The sequence below is a fragment of the Dipodomys merriami genome, unplaced genomic scaffold (assembly GCF_024711535.1).
Source record: "Dipodomys merriami isolate MVZ:Mamm:240054 unplaced genomic scaffold, mDipMer1.0.p SCAF_7, whole genome shotgun sequence".
NCBI classification, from domain to species: domain Eukaryota; kingdom Metazoa; phylum Chordata; class Mammalia; order Rodentia; family Heteromyidae; genus Dipodomys; species Dipodomys merriami.
Genome location: NW_027206290.1, coordinates 43839258 through 43854678, shown reverse-complemented (window position 1 = coordinate 43854678; position 15421 = coordinate 43839258). Strand labels below are relative to the sequence as shown.

General features: G+C 39.8%; 1 long non-coding RNA gene across 2 annotated transcripts in view; it reads right to left on the bottom strand.

Moving 5' to 3' along the window:
• Positions 1-3778, bottom strand: part of LOC138816605 (uncharacterized) — a 71161-nt gene extending 67383 nt beyond the window's left edge. For both annotated transcript variants that reach the window (XR_011368691.1, XR_011368692.1), the window contains exon 1: positions 3695-3778. This is a non-coding gene — a long non-coding RNA (uncharacterized lncRNA). The remainder of the gene's footprint in view (positions 1-3694) is intronic.
• Between the last annotated feature and the right edge of the window lie 11643 nt (positions 3779-15421).

Sequence of the window (15421 nt, the reverse complement as noted above, 5' to 3'; positions counted from 1 at the left end):
TGATGCCTCTCTAAAGGAGTTCTCTAGCCTGGTACTGATGGCTCACACCTATAATCCAGGCTACACAGAAAGCTGAGATCTGAGGATCATACTTCAAAGCCAGCCTGTGCAAACAAACAAACAAAAAACCAGACAGCTTGGTTATCTCCAATTAACTACCAAAAAGCTAGAAATGGAGCTGTGGCTCAAGTGGCAGAGCAACAACTTTGATTGAAAAACCTAAGGGAGAGTGCTCAGTCAGTGCACACCAAAAAGAGAAAAAAAAGCAATCCTCTAATTTGTTGATTATTTTGCTTTTCCTTATATTATTGGGAAAATTATTATTGGCATAACTGTATTTGTTCTAAATATAACTTTCATAAGATGTATTTTATAGAATAATTAAACACACTATTTGAATTATATGATGACCAAGTCACCAGGATCAAGGTGGAATATTTGTGCATTCAAGAAGTTCTCTAAAAAACTTAAAGGCCTCTTAGTAATTCATCCTAAACCATCTATCTCATTCCTTGGATCACAGGGAACTACTAATGCTTTCTGTCAGGATTGATTAGCTCTACCTGCTCTAGAATTTTACATAGCTAGAATGATAAGGTATTGACTCTGTCTCAGCTAGGCTTCTGCCTGTTTCTTATTTTCTGTTACAACTTGGATTTGAACACAGGATCTCACAATTTCCAGGCTTATTTGTTCAGCTGACTCTCACTTGAGTCATGCCTCCAGCCCTGGTATGTGCTGGTTGTTTTAGAGATGGTATCGCATGGACTTTTCTGTCTTGAGGCTTTGAACTATGATCCTATGAATCTCAGCTTCCATAGTAGCCCAACAAATAGCTAAGATTATCAACTGTTAGCCATCAGTGTCTGGCTTCCTTTGAATATAAAGTTTCTGGACATCATTTTGTTTTGATTGATTTTTCAGTCATATGTTCATTTTTTATTGCTGATCACTGCACCAATTACTGGACAGCTACAACTTTAGACATCTTCACATCAATGAATACTGGAGATGTTTTCAATTTGGGGTCTTAGAATTAAACTACGGTGAACATTAGTGTGCTAGTCTTCATTTTAGCATATGCTTTCATTTCTTTTAGGAAAATGCAAGAGGAAAGCTTGAGAAACAAGTTTCTAGGTAATAGGGTATGTTTATTTTAACTTTCAAAGAAATTTCTTGTGTGTGTGTATGTGAGAGAGAGAGAGAGAGAGAGAGAGAGAGAGAGAGAGAGAGAGAGAGAGAGAGAGAGAGAGAGAGAGAGAGAGAGAGAGAGAATGTGTATATACTGAGGCTTGAACTTGGTGCCTGCACACTGTCCCTGAGCTCTTTTGCTCAAGGCTAGCACTCTTAACATTTTGAGCCACAGCTCCACTTCTGGTATTCTGGTGGTTAATAGGAAATAAGAGTCTCACAGACTTTCTTGCCAGGGCTAGCTTCAAACCCTGATCCTTAGATCTCAGCCTCTTGAGTAGGTAGGATTATAGGCTTAAACCACCTAGATGGTGCCCATCTACCATTTAAAGAAATATCTAATTTTCCAAACACTGAAAGAAGTGGTTCTCACCTCTTCAATTTTCAAGTCCTGCAGAGTGGCCAGGACCTTAGTAGCATACAAAATTGCTTAGTCACTTATGGTTAATTCATGGCTTCAAGCTCTCCTTTGAATTTTTCACTTACATTTCATATCCTACCACTTGAACCATGACTCCAGTCTAGTTCTTTTGCTAGTTCATTGTAGACAAAGCTTCCTGGCCTTTTCTACCTGAGCTGTCTTCAAACCTCAATCCTTCGATCTTAATCATCTGAGTAGCTAGGATTAAAGGTATGGGTCACTGGTGCTTAGCTTGAATTGAAATGTAATGCCTTTGAAAGCATTGCAAGGGCACTAAAATGTAATTATTGTAGTTTTTCTTGAGTTATCTATTATTTAATAGTTTAAATCTCAAGTTAGTAAAATACATACACTCAAGTGACAAAAGGCAAAGGCAGGTATTTTCTATATCCTCTTTGGCTGGTTATAAGGAATCTTTTTAGCTCCTAAGGAGAATAAAATAACAAGGTAAAAAGGATTAGAAAGAATGATCATCAAAGGAACACACATATGTGTGTGTGTGTGTGTGTGTGTATGCCTTTATGTCTTCTGGACCTCTGAGGTTGTACCTTGAGTTTGAACATGTATTAAAACGGGCACAAAGCCATTTTCTTCCTGATTGTCACTGTAGAAAGCCTCATCTGGGAAGCAATGACCTTTCAGGCACTTCAAAAGCTGCTCCTCCCGCTTGCCCTGGGATGACAGGGCTGCCTGGGACTCCGGCAGGGCTCTCAATTAAAAAGATGACTTCTAAATGGTGCCTCATCCTGTCACCACAGGCTTGTGATGGTGACCTCTGTGGCTGGAGGGAGAATTCTGCCTACAGAGGAGTCAAAAGTTAGAGTCATGAGGCTTGAAATGAACAGAAAGATGAAAAGAAGAATCCCTTCATTTTCTACGGGAGAACGTTTTCTGAATATGAAATCCAGGCAGCAATGAATCTACCTAGAGGGGTCCAATTGGCATCAGAACATTAATAGCTGGCTTGTTCTCCATTTCCCAAGTCTTGTTCTACAGTTTCCTCTGTTTCAAAGGACATGTAAACTTTTTGAAGATCTAAGGTCTCCATGGAGAAATGTCTCTGTTTATTCCTTAGCTCATTCTCGTATTCATGTTTCTCTGATTATTTTAAACCTGTCTCTCTAATGCATCCCTTAGGTTTCAGAATGAAGTTATGTAGGGTACTTTCTGGGGAGAAAGAAGTCTTTCCATAACTTGATCTGTTCTCATAGCCATCCATTTTCTTGCTTTGACAGTTCCATCCAAATGCAGCTGTTTACTGTTCAATCTCATAAACATGGATCTTTTACTGGAAAAAAAGTATGAGGGATGCTTTTATCTTGTAACCATAAGATGAAGAAGCCTGTCCAGTGCCTAACATTCCCTTAGAGACTCACAATTCTGATCTGACTTCTGCTCTCCAGACCCTCATCTGGGGCCCACTTAATATATGCCCTTACATGAATTTCTGAATTATGGTTTCATTCAATAATCTTTGCAGAGGAAGAGGATCCACATGATAATTTTGAAAAACAAAAGATTTCTATTAATCTACACCATTCAAAAGCATTAAAGAAATATTGTCAAAAATTAAATTATGAGAGAGGCATGGATTCCTCACACCTATAATGCTAGCTACTCAGAAGGCTGAGAACTGGGGATTGTGGCTCAAAGACAGCCTACACAGATAAATCTAAGAGACTGTGGCTCAAAGACAGCCTACACAGATAAATCTAAGAGACTGTTATCTGCAATTAGTTGAGCTGTGGTTCATGGCTTGTGGTAGAACACAAGCCCTGGCTAAAAAAACAGAGCTAGAGTTGGAGGCCCTTAGTTCAAACTCCACTACTGACAGGTAAATACACAAACTAATGAACAAATAAAACAATTTAACTATCTTAGAGAGTCTGACCTCCAAGTTGGGAGGAGATTGAGAAACATAAAGCAGCAGAAGAATACAGCAAAGAATATCTTACAAGATGAAACTAGAGTTTGTACACCGCAGGCCCAAACTCCAGGAGTTCCACATGTAGGCTGGGCTGCTCATCCCCATAGGCCAAATACAGAGATTTAGTGAAGGTAGAAAAAGGAGACATTACATACCATCCATGTAAATACAGTGTTTCCATATATCTTCAGCCATTTGGGGGGACATACACAGGCAAGAGGCTTAAATAGACAGGGAACCTGGGGACAGCGAACAAGAATTGTGTATAATTATTAACCAGACCTGGTCAGAGTTTGACTTGCTTGATCATCATTGTGTGAGGAAGGATTCTGGAGAAGTTGTGACTATGCAGAAAGTGGCTTGGAGTCAAGATACATACCAAATGGAGGTAGAGATGCTAAGCTTTTCAGGTCTGGCAGAACCAGCTTTTAAGTACCTCTTACAATAAGAAGGCACAACACTGTAAGAAATCACACAAAATTCTGGGGCTTGAACTAAGGGCTTCCTGGGTCTCCCCCAGCTTTTCTTTCAAGACTGGCATGCTATCACATGAGCTATACCCTCACTTGTGGCTTTTTAGTGGTTAATTGGAGATAAAAATCTCATGGACTTTTCTGCCTGGACTAGCTTTGACTCTGATCCCCAGATCTCAATCTCTTGAGGAATAAGGATTATAAGTGTGAGCCATTGGCCAGGCTCTGAGGAATTTGTTAAGAAAAAATACTGTGCATGTGAATGTCCAGATATTCTATTGAATTCTACCAAGCAGGTTGCATGTAGTGTAACTAGGTTGTTTAACAATTAGATACATGTATCTATGCATGTCTGCATCCATGTGCTATGTTTATATCCTGGGTTCTTGATGTGAATGCAATTACAGCAGCTGCAACTTTATCTAATTTGTGTACTTATATAAGATTCTGAAAAAAAATAAATGATTTAAAATTTTAAAATGATTCTTACTGATTTAACCAAGTTCTGTTTGAGGCCGTTTTTTTTTCAGCTTTTTATTATGCTAAGAAAGATTTAGACCATTAGTCCTTGTGTCTAGCCTCAGTGGAATTGTTTGGTATGAACTTGTACACCTAAGAAAGAGTTTTCTGTATATTCACCAAAATAAGTGCCATTAACCTTCCATCAGAGAGTTATTCAATGATCTACCCTAACTGAGCATGTCCTTGAAAGTTTAAGCTCAAGTTTAAACTTAGTAAATCATCTAACTGCTTAGACTCTACTTCCTCAGGGTATTGTTTGTAAAGGCATGCTTCTTGAAAATTAATAGGCCATGGTGACTCCAACTATAATAATTCTAGCTCCTCAGGAGCCTGAGATCTGAAAACCACAATTCTAAGACAGCTAGAGCAGGAAAGTCCATGAGACTCATTTTTATTTGACCAACAAAATGCCAGAAGTAGAACTGTGACCCAAGTGCTAGAATCCTAGCTGTGAGTGAAGAAACCAATTCAAGCCTCAATACCAGCATACATAAAAGGGGGAAAAAGAGAGAAAGAAAGGAGTGGTTTTGCTCTGACTGACTACCTGTGATAGTGGATGAACTTTCAATCTATTTCAGCTGAAATTAAAATATAATGGATTTCTCAGCTCCTGCTTGAAGACAGTAAGCTGAGTCAAAGGTCAACATGATAGAGAATAATGGAATGAATCAAAGCACCTTTCTCACTTCTGGCATGCCCTTAAGCACAAGACTAATACATGTGCTCAGACCAGATACAAGAGCAGAAGGCAGCCCTCCAGCTTTTGCCCTCATGGTCCAGGATACCAGGAATCCAACCATACTGGGACTTACATGCTCTGGTTCCCAGGGGCAAGAATCCACTCCAAAAGACCACTGGCAGCACTAGACTACTGCTTAACAAATCAAACCAAGGATACATCTCCCAAGAAGGAGGAGACTACAGATCAAATATCTAGGGTGACCAAAAAGCTTGGAATCTTTCTCCTCTGTAGAGCTTGAGAAATCTCTTCCCCATGCTTAGGGATCTTCTAACCTTTTTTTGGGGGGGGGGGTTCTGGTCGTGGGGCCTGAACTCTGGGCCTGGGCGCTGTCCCTCAGCTCTTCAGCTCAAGGCTAGCACTCTACCACTTGAGCCACAGCGCCACTTCCAGCTTTTTTCTTTTTGCTTATGTGGTGCTGAGGAATCGAACCCAGGGCCTCAGGCATGCAAAGCAAGCGCTCTACCACTGAGCCACCTTCCAGCCCCCGCTTATTTTTCACTTTTAAAACCAACTTGCTCTGTTTGTCTTAAACACTTTTGCTGTCTTTTAATTATTTAGTTAGCAAAGAAAACAAACAAGCCCCCAGACAGTATCAAAACCAAAATCACACCTGGCACAGGTGGTTCATGCCTGTAATCTTAACCACTCAGAAGGCTGAGATTTGAGGATCAAATCCAGCCCAGGCAGAAAAATCCTTGAGATTCTTATCTCCAGTTGACCAACAAGAAAAGCTGGAAGTGAAGTTGTGGTTCTAGTGATAGAATAATAACTTTGAGTCAAAAAGCTAAGGATACACCAGGCCTTGAGTTCAAGGTCCAGGACAGGCACAAAGAATAACAACACACACACGCGCACACACGCACGCACACACGTGTGCACACACACACACACACACACACACACACACAAACTGATTCCTTTCTTGTCCTGCTGTGTGCTGAACCATATTTTCTCCTTCTTCCATAGTTACTGAAGGATTGAATAAGTGGCCCACATAATTGGTCAGAAATCCCATCTCTAACTCCAGTGATGAAAAGAGAAAACCCAAATATTTCTCAGTAAGAATAATTGACACAAAAAGATTTAAAAAAATAAATATTTAGCTGGGCAATTGTGGCTCACCTCTGTACTCAGGAGGCTGAGGTCTGAGGATCATGATTTGGAACCAGCTCTGACAAGAACATCTATGAGACACTTATCTCCAACAAACTACTCAAAAAAAGCTAGAAGTTGGTCTGTGGTAGAAGGTAGCCTTGAGCAAAAGAAGCTCAGGGCCATTAGTTCAAGCCCCAGGACCAGCACCAAAAAAAAAAAAAAGGAATGTTTTAAATATAATTAATTAGCCAAAAGAATCCAAAACCTTCAGTGTTCAGGCAATCCTGCATGTCATTGATAAATCACTGATTGCCAAATATTAGAAACTATGGCTTTGGAAGGACAACAAATTGTTAACTACACTAGAGCTATTAGGTGTTTTGGTTTGGCACTGATCTGTGCTCTGAATTGTAAGAATTTTTTTGGCATATCTGATATGTGGCTGAGTTCATACAGTCCCTTCCCCTTTCCATGTCATGCTCAACTGGACTCTCCATGAATAGATAGCTGATACTTGAAGAAATATAAAAAGTACATGATTTTTCAAGTTGTCATGTTATTTGAATCCATCAGTTCAAAAGCTAACATCTCATACCCATGAGGATCACAGTTCAAAGACAGCCAAGGCAGATAAATACTGCAGACTGAATTCTAATTAACCATCACAAAGCCAGAAGTATAGATCTGGCTTAAGCTGTAGAGTGCTAGCACTTTTTAGCAAAAGTTTGAAGCAAGAGTAACACACACACACACACACACACACACACACACACACACACACACACACACAATTTAAATCTTGACCTTAAAACAAAAAAATCTTGAGTTTTATACATAAAGCTTAAAACATATTCCTAACTCCAAAATGAATTTGTCTCTCAAGTAAAATAAGCAATTTAGGATCATGATGATGAAAATAGACATATTTAGTGTCCTAGATAAAAGTTTTAGGCATGGCTAATTTTGATGTTCTACCTCAAAGGCTAAAATCACCCACAAAATGTGATTTCAGATGCTCCAAAGTCACTCAGAGAGAAATAATGCTTTACCACAATAATGACAATGAAGAAATCCACTAGAATGGATCTGACAAGTGCATGACAAATATAATGCTAGATTTTACACTAGAACTTACAATAATTAAGTTTCAAATCAGACAATTCAGGTTGGAATTATCCTTAATATTTGCAGATACCTAATCAGCAACTTCATCTGAGTTTTTCCCAGAGCTCTTATTGTCCCAACCATATGCAGAGTAGTTTTCTCTGGTTATGGCCTGTTACTTCTCATTACATGATTGTCACTGTTTTGACATGTTACCTGCTATGGTTTGAATATGTCTTTTCTCTCAAAAATACATGTTGAGATAGGCTGTATTAGCTCATTCCCGTAATCCTTGCTATTCAAGAAGATTAGCTCTGGAAAATGAAATTTCAAAGCTATCTCAAGAAGAAAAGTTTGCTAGACTACATCTTCCCTAAATAATGAGCAAAATGTAGGTATGGAGGCATGTCTCAAGTGCTAAAGTATTAATTGTGGGCAAGAGGGCCAAGCAAGCTCTAGGTACTGAGTTTAAATCTCAGGACAACAAAGGACGGATGAACATACATGTGAAACAATCATCAAGAAAGTTGTATTAAGAATTGGTTAAAACATCAGTGGCATGAGTAACCTCAAAAAAGGGCTGGAGAGAACTTTTTGCCCTTTCTATCTCTTCCCTCCTGACACAGCAATTTTCATCCCTCTGAAGGACTCATGATTTAAGGTGCCCTCGTAGAAGAGACTGAGCCCACTCAAAATACTGAGCCTGCCAGAACCTTGGTAATGGACTACTGACTTTTGAACCCTGGGATATAAATTTCTGTTCATTGTTGATAGGAAAAAGGAGGAGAAAGGCAGGTAACAGGAATAGATAAGACTCGACTCTCCACAGGTCTAGGAGGGTGAGGGTTTCCAGTTGGGCCCACAATGTAATGTTTCCAGCCAGGCTTAGGTGGATTGCCCTGCCTTCATGTCAAACATGCCTCTGCATACCTTGGTTTTGCCTGTCATCTGTATGCATCTTGGAAAACTGTGAAATCAATCCTTCGTATTCCATCTTCAGATACATCAAATGATTGGGTCAAGAGGAGAGAGGCCAGTCCTTCATACAGGGTCTTTAGATAAAAGGATTGGACTGGAAAAGGAGACCAGGAAAGAAGTTGGACTCTTCTTTGGAAACTCTTTGTCTTGTCCTATTTGGGATAAACAGTCCTGTTTGGCAGGGTTCATAGTGGGGGTATTCTTCTGGGGTCAGTGGTCCTGCTCTTTCAGATAAGGCTGATTCTGTACTTCAGATAAGGTCAGTTCGTGAGAACTAGGTGGGATCCTTGGGGTGGTCAGTGGGCCATAGGAACAACATGGAATTATGAGAACAAAGCAGGTTTCCATTATTTGAAATCTTGGAGTGGTATAAAAAGTTGAGGGACATCATGGTTTTTTCTGGCTACGTCCTGCTGACATGGGGGTGTCAAGGAGTCACTGGTATTCATGGTCCAGGTCTGTGCTGGGCAGAGTAGGGCAGTGTAAACAAAGCCTCTGGTTGCCAGAGTAATAGGATGGCTTTGATTGCTCCCAGGAATTATCCTCAATGAGGGCTGCTATCCTGTTAAAGAGAAACTTTTGAAAAAGCTTAAGTAAACAGGGTCTAAGATAAAGGAATAGGAAGATGACTATTAAAGGTCCTAATAGAAGGGCCAGCAAGGGGGACCATTGTGAGAAGGAATTCTGTCAGGATGTAACTGGATTGGGGGCAGGGGAGGAGTGCTAGGTTTTGTGGCAACTGGATAGGAAAGAGCATAGTCTACTGGTTAAGAATAACCAGTCAGAAGCTATGGCTGCACTGGAGTAGTTAAGGGCCTGGTGAGAGGCCTTGATCATTTCCTTTAACTGAACTATAGATATATAGGCTATAGATGTCTGTACTATATATTATGGGTAGGAGACCCAGGAAGGTGCCAATGCAAACTGTCCTGAGTCCAGGATTCCCTATAAATAGAAATAGCAGCTAACAAAGGCAAGTATGTAAGTTTCTGTCCAGTTAGAAGCTGGACAGGTATGCATATTAGATAGGCATGATTATTAACTATTTTATCTTGATCCCTGGCTCTGGTTAATTTTGAAAGAACAAGCACAAAGTGACTCCATTTATGATGTGACACCATCCATTCTTATCTCCCTCCAGATGGACTCTCATCACCAGGACAAGCTTTGTCCCAGGGCTGTTTGCTTCTTGTTGAAATCCCTTTGTCAGTCATGGAGCTTGAACTCAGGGCCTGGGCACTGCTTATGATCAGTTTTGCTCAAAGCTAGTGCTTTACCACTTTGAGCCCCATCACCACTTCCAGCATTTTGGTGGTTAATTACAGATAAGAGTTTCAGAGGGTCTTTTCTTCCCTGGCTGGCTTCAAACTGCTGTTCTCAGATCAAATGAGCCTTTGTCAAAAGCCCCTTTACTCCAATTGAAGCAACAAGATCAATAGAAATAGTTTTTAAGCAGGCTCACCTGGAACTTGTTAAGAATAGAAGTTTGACCAATAAATACTTGCAAGAATTATTTATCACTCAGTGGGTCTAACTAAATGCTGTAGAGGATCAAATCTGTAATGATAAACAGACTTGAGAGTTAAAACAGCAACTGATTAAACAATCTAGTTAATTTTTAATTGAATACAGCACTTTAGAACTTTAATTAAGATCAAAACCATTGTCAGCTTTGTATGGTGTGTTACATACTTGGGAAGCAGACATTAGAAAGTGAAAAATCCCATTTGCATTAAAAGGTACTCATTTGAAGAACCTTCACATAAACAGACTCTTAAGTGAACTTTGGTTTACACAAGCAATTACTTTTATAGATGGACTCTGTAAAAAATAAGATGCTAGTTTTACATCCATGTACTAATCTTTACTTCATTTAAATCACAGCCAACTTAATAACATATCAACTATACCAACTTTACACTATCTTTACTATATTTTAAGATATATTTATACCATCTGCTACTTACTCAGACCTTCTGGGATTTGTCTTAATTCCTCCCTTTTGCCATTTTGAAACAAACATCTAAGACAATTCTTACTTTCCTAATCCTTTCTTATCCAAAGAAACCATTTTTTGATTCCTCACTTTCTTCCAAGGTTCTTTACATCACCTCATTTCCCTACTAGTTTTAAAACTGCCCAATTTTTCTTTTGTCCTGTGGAGCCAGTTAAGTCTAGGCTACCTCAGAACTGCATGATGACTCTAAAGCCATTACTGTTACTTTACCCTAAGCCAGGCTGCCAGGGCGAGGAGTTCGCTAGGATTTTATTCTAATCCAAACTTTCCTTCCTCTTTGTCAAGAAATTAGCCCCACATTCTAAGTATAATTGATTACCAAGATTAGAACAAGTACTATTACAGTTGTTGTTGTTGTTTTCCAGCACAGCTGTCTGGGAGCAGGGCTGGGTCTTACTCCTTTTACTACTTCCATTGATAAAGATGTTTCCTATTAACAAGCATCATGCTTGGTAACTAATGCCTTCAATAAGGTTTACATTCATCACATTGCTGCTGATCACAAGCAGCACAGATAAGTTGCAAATGAAGTCAAAATGCAAATGATTTCAAGAAATATCAGTACCAAAATATCAATGTTCAAGACAGAAGCACTTTAGTTTGATAGACAAGTTCACACCACGATGACAGCTTTTTATGTATGAGGTTTTTTTGAACACATTCACACACACATACTTGTATACAGAAGGTTTAAGGTATACTTAGGATTTTTAATAATGAAAATTGGCCATAAGTTTTCTGGAATTCCAGTGGTAAAAGACCTTTTTTTCCCCATTGCATGGTAGAGACATGTTATCAATGCTAGGAAAACAGGCAACACCAAACAAAATACAAGGCAAAACTCAAGGTGCAAAACTTCTGCCAACAACACACAGAATTTAACAGAATCTTCATGCTTAAATAAACACTGATAACAAGAACAGAAAACCTTTAAAACAATTGTGGTAATGAGGCACATTAGCCTGTGAATGAACCTTTGACCACTTAAAGGAGTGAAGATGGAGTAAGCTTGGTGGGAGAGTGCTGGTTACCTGAAGACACACCATGTGGTCTTTGTCTCTTCCTGTCAGTTTCCAGGGCCTGCAGGGAGAATTGGGGGAGGGAGAGATTCTTCCAGGAAGCCCTAATCAACCTCCTAGAGGAGTTTGCCTTAAAGGAGGAACTAGGGATCCAGATTCTGAAGTGAGCAGACTCAGGAAAGAGAAAAAGAATGGATTATTGTCTCAGTCCCCAAGACAAAAAATAGGACTTTTTTTTGTATTTTTGGCTTTTTAAAATTGGATTTTGAGGTGGGGGAAAAGGAGAGAGAAGTAAGAGGGAGAATCCTGCCACATCTGAGCCAGCTACACAGGCAGGCAGGCACAAATAGAGGCAAAGGCCAGCAGAGGGAACTTGCCTAGAGGACAGATAATATACGAACTGCAGAGGGGAAGAATGTAGTTAACTACAGTGGGAATGGAAAAGGCTTAAAGAAAAGGGGAGGAGAGACAGATTGAGCTGCTACAAGACAAAGTTTCTAGAGGAGATGGCTGAGAAGCTTATGGCAGAGAAGGATGTAGAGGACAAAACAAGATGAGTCGAGGGGACTCTGAACTGAGGTAAAGGGAGCTTGGGTGTAGGAGACCTCAGACCGTTTGTCATTTTGTTGGAGAGAATTGTTTAAGTCAGTAAGAATATTAAAATCCACGGTTCCAAATTCAGGCCAACTGTGGCCATTGTCTAAAGGATAGTGAGGACAGATTCCAGTAGACAAATGAGTCTTGTTTTTTTTCAAACTATAAATCAGTTAGCCCAAGAGCATTAAGATTAGATCACAGGCAAGCCAATAGGTGTCTCTGAGAACAGACATTTCGGAGCCCATTTTTGAAAATTTGATAGGATTATGGAATGACCTGTCCTTCTGCTTCAGGTGTCCCTGATGCTTTGGGAAGGCAAGCAAGCAGTTCCCAATAATTAGGAAAGTCCCAATTAAAGGGGGGCAGCAAAGTGTGCGAGGGGACCCCACAGATAGGGAGTGGGGGACTCCTCATGGTCCCCAGGTCCTTGTCAGGATGCCTCCACCATGGACCAAGGACTCTGGTTACCTTGTTCTGAAGGCTTTTGGATGGTGGATGGAGTCAGTCGAACAGTGAAGGGCCTCCTGCCTGGAGATTAAGAGTCCAGGGAAAGAAGAGAGGGTATAGTAAGCACAGTGTGATATGGGCTCCTAGTGGAGAAAGGCCTCAGAAAGAGAGGAAAGATGGCAAAAGGCTTAATGAGAGGTGGCCAGCAAGTGGTAGACCCTTGGCAGTGGGGCCCCAGTTACTCCTGGCACTTTTCCTCTCTCGAGTTTCCATACCATATGTTAGGAAAATGGAGGAGAAAGGAAGGAAACAGGAATATTCTGGACTTGATTCTCCACAGGCTAGGACTGTTCATTTGGGGCACAACAGCAAGACGCAGCAACCTTCCCATTGCACAGGAGGTTTTGTGAGGAGGTGGGGTTGGAGTTGGGCTTTTATGGGGGCTGAGCAAGGTCACAGGGGTTAATGAAAAAGCCATTGTGTTTAGAGAGGTGAGGGCTTTGGGTTGGGCCCACAAGTGAATATTTATAGCCAGGCTTAAGGTGGATTCCTCTGCCTGAAAATCAAGCACGTCTGCGTATACCTGGGGTTTTGCCTGGTGTCTGTATGCACCTGGGATAATAGGGTGGAGGTCAATCCTTCATTTGTAATTTACCTAGTTTCAAGCACTTTGTTACAGTAGTAGGGGTGAAGTAAGATGCTGATCTTTTTTCTGTGTTCCTCAGGAGTTCTTCCAGGCTTTACCTTGGGGGCCAAGGGCCTCAGCTAAAATGGTTTCCTATGGTGCCAGAAGGCAGCTCCACTGGATTTGCCTTGCTTGAAATAAGATGTTGCATCCTTCGGTTTGGGAGTTCACATCATGAAGGAGCACTGATTTCCCTGAGCAGGAATGAGAGAAGGGGGGGCCGGAGCAGGCAGTACACAGGGCTGGGGAAGCTGAGTGTTAGTCAGAGGGAATGCAGGAACCTCCTGAATGCATTCAAATTTCTTTCAAAATCTAGGCAAGTTTCTTCATACCAGAGGCAATGCCACTAAGGTGACATTCTTAGATGTGATAAATTTATCTTCTGAAAGATAAAAAACACATTAAAAACATTGTTTCTGAAAAAGGAAGGCTATGTGTATGTTGAGGGAGTAAGAGAAATTCATAATCTAGTAAAAGTTAAAAGACAAATATGAATCAAAGAATCTTTAAGAAGTTATTTAACTACTCTCATCAATGTTTCTGGTGGTAAACATCTGAAATTGTTAGATTATTAGCACCTCAGAGGAATGAGTTATGTCTCAGGAAATCCAATTAATAAACAAATTTAGGCTTTATTTGAAAGACACATATATTAGGTACCAATTGCAAAATAAACCAGTCTCATAAATCAAATACATTATGAAAATGTAGACTAAACCATAACACTTTCAAAAGAACGAATGACTGTGCCCAGGTCTTGAGTTCAAGCTCCAGCATTAGCACAACAACAAATAACAAATGAAGCACTACATTATTTTCAAAATAAAGGTATAGTCTTTCATTTGGCAAATCTTTGATTGAAATGCTTTTTTATATCTTCTCCAAGTTGTTCTTTTCCTACTGCTGTTTGGGTTCTTTTCCTATAGCATGGATTGGGTTAGTTGTTTACTGAATCATACTACCCAAAAATTTAGGAATGATTGAAGATTATCCTTTTTACTTCCCAGTCACCAGAGCCTGATAACTGTACTTCTTTTATGTGTTCCTCTGGTCTTCTGCTAGTCTCTCTTATTCAGTTCCTTTTCATTCTTGTGAAAATAACTAGCTGAGACAGTGATTCTCAGTGATGTTCCAAGCTCAATAACCTTCACCTGGGACAGCCTGCCACTCTTCTAAAACAAAATGTGGTCAAGTTTTTCCTCTGCTTTAAGTATTTAAATAGCTCCTTATTAGCAGAATGATTTGTTCAACTTAAGATGATAATTTTAACTTTCCTCTAGCAAAAAGAAAGCAAATGAAAATGACTGTTTCAAAAGAAGAAATTATAGGATTGGTACTTAAAAGACTTGGCTTCTTAAAGTGTATTACAAAGATTAATAGAGAAATGGGGTGGGATGCTAGTGGCTCTTCCCTGTAATTCTATCTACTCAGAAAGCTGAAGCCTGAGGAGTAAAGAGTTCTAAGTTCTCAGCCAGCTCAGGCAGGAAAGTCCATGAGATGCTCATTTCCAATTAACCACTAAAAAAATGAAAGTGGTGGTATAGCTCAAGTGGTGGTGAATCAACTTTGAGTGAAAAGAATCCAGCCACTCTAAGTTCAAGTCTAGTACTGGCATGCAAACACACACACACACACACACACACACACACACACAGAGCAACAAAATGGGTTAAGAGTTGAGAGGCAGTTTTATGAAACTAAGTTCTACCATTGTTGTCTCTTGGATGGGAAATGTTCCCTGAAAGCTTATGTGTTGGAGGAATACTCTAATATTTTAATGTTGATAATTTATTTATCATTATTTTAAGTAGCTGTAAAAAGGTATTTCAATTCAACATTTCTGTTTGTCATTGGAAGGGATCTTAATCAATGGAAGGAGGAATGGAGGATGAATGTAATCGTAATATTCAATTTACATATGTGAAAATAGAACCAGGAAAATTGAGGGGATGGGTGGGGAGAATAATGAAAGCAGTGACACTGATCAAGTGGTAACACTTTCGAAAAGTGATGGGGTTATTTGCAATAAATAGTACATGTCTAGGACAAGCAGAAAAGGCCGAAAGCTATGTACATATGACTATATAAGATGATGTTAAGCAAAATGAACCCCAAGATAGGGACACAAATATCTTTTTTCTTTCTTGCTATTGTTTCTAATGCATTTATAATGTACCATGTGATTTTGTTGTTGCTTTGTATG